At 46.6% G+C, this 1,968-nt stretch overlaps 1 protein-coding gene across 1 annotated transcript in view; it reads right to left on the bottom strand.

Moving 5' to 3' along the window:
• Positions 1–1,968, bottom strand: part of LOC106821155 — a 19,976-nt gene that overhangs the window by 15,955 nt on the left and 2,053 nt on the right. Inside the window, exon 2 of the mRNA XM_014825844.1 lies at positions 879–931. The gene's annotated coding sequence lies outside the window, so the exon portion shown is untranslated. The remainder of the gene's footprint in view (positions 1–878; positions 932–1,968) is intronic.

The raw sequence follows: 1,968 nt of genomic DNA on the forward strand, positions 1-1,968 counted from the left end.
GTGTGTGTGTGTGTGGGTGGGTGTGTGTGTGTGTGTGTGTGTGTGTGTGTGAGTGTGTACGTGTGTGCGTATGTCCGTGCATGTGTGCGTGCGTGCGTGCGTGTGTGTGCGTTGGTGCGTCGTGCATGCGTGCGTGCGTGCGCCCGTGCATGTGTGCGTGCGTGCGTGCGTGTGTGTGCGTTGGTGCGTCGTGCATGCGTGCGTGCGTGCGCCCGTGCGTGCGCCCGTGCGTGCGTGCGTGTGTGTGCGTTGGTGCGTCGTGCATGCGTGCGTGCGTGCGCCCGTGCGTGCGCCCGTGCGTGCGTGCGTGTGTGTGTTAGTGGGGGCAGACCTCGATGTCACCACTGGTTGGCATTGGAAGGAAATGTTCGTGAATGTCGTGTATAGACCCACTAATCGATTACTAAACCCTAGCCTTACGAGACCATTTTCAAAGCATCAAAGTAAACCTTAACTATTTTACGATGAGGAATCAACTATAGTCCCTACTCCCCACACGGATTCCTCAAAACAAAGAATCAGTTAGCTTGCACATATTAGATTTCCTTGAGACCCGGTCGCCAATATGATAGGAAACTGGGTTAAACTATATTTTAACCTTCGCAATGGCCTTGACCGATGTTGAAGTGCATTTAAATAGCGTCGTGATTTGTTTAACCTCAGGTGCAAAGTCGATCACCGAGGTACTATCGACAGTTTACCCTCAGTTCACCCGATCATATTCACAAGAAGCATACAAAAGTCAGAACAGACAGGCAGGTGTACGGACAGAATGTCAGACAGGTATAGCTAATTACATAGGTCGTTGACAGGTACATTTCGCACTATAACTTCGCCTTATTGATCTCGCGAGCAACCGCGACCGCACGCTGACTCACCTCGCTAAACTTTTCCACGTCTTGCTTGGACAGCTTTCCATCCTTGTCGACATCTGCGGTGAGAACGAAAACAAAAGTCGCATATGTATATGGGCCAATTTTTCGGAGATTATTTTGGTTGTTAGATAGTTTGCTTTGGAGGTCTACGACTCGCGCACAAGATCCTATCCGATGGCATGACAATAATTTTCAAGAAGATGTCTCAACCCTGACCATGCCTTGTGGCGAGATATCTTGAAATGCTAGATATATATATATATATATATCATTCTGCCATAAAACTAGTCGTAAACATTCTAACACTACTACCAGCATATACAGACTGCCCTCTGGCATAATAATTAACGTTTTTAAGGTTTACGTGGCGACGATATATAGGAACAGTAGGAGTAAACACCTATATCCGAACAGACCTGCTGTGCTGTACGTGGTTACTGTTCCGCGTATAATATTTAACCGTTTAAGTACAATCACCATAATTATTATTATACTGATTCTATAATATCTATCTATCTATCTATCTATCTATCTATCTATCTATCTATCTATCTATCTATCTATCTATCTATCTATCTATCTATCTATCTATCTAGTTATCTATCTATCCTATCTATCTATATCTATACTATCTATCTATCTATCTAATTATCTATCTATCTATCTATCTATATCTATACTATCTATTTGTCTGTCTGTCTGTCTGTCCTGTCGCGTGACCGTCCGTCCGTCTGCTCCGCCCCCCGTGCTCCGTCCGTCGCGGTCCATATCCATCCATCCATCGCATCCATCCATCATCATCCTATCCCATCCATCCATCTATTATCTGTCTGGCTATCTGGCCCTGTCCTGTGTGATGTGTGCGTGCGCCGCTGCTGCGTCCTCTGTGCGTGGACATGGCGCGCGGCTCGTGCGTGTGCGCTGCCTGGGCGTCGATCGATCGGTATGGCAAACTCAATCAATCCGTCAGTCTACGGATAGGACACCAAGGGTTCTAATAACGTAGACTTTTATCCTACCCATTGAACTTAGAGGAGGAGGTACGTAAAGTATGCTCGCAATACGCGTCGTTCCTACGGTATTGCCCACTCGT

This window comes from Priapulus caudatus, unplaced genomic scaffold (assembly GCF_000485595.1).
Source record: "Priapulus caudatus unplaced genomic scaffold, Priapulus_caudatus-5.0.1 Scaffold60, whole genome shotgun sequence".
NCBI classification, from domain to species: Eukaryota; Metazoa; Priapulida; class Priapulimorpha; order Priapulimorphida; family Priapulidae; genus Priapulus; species Priapulus caudatus.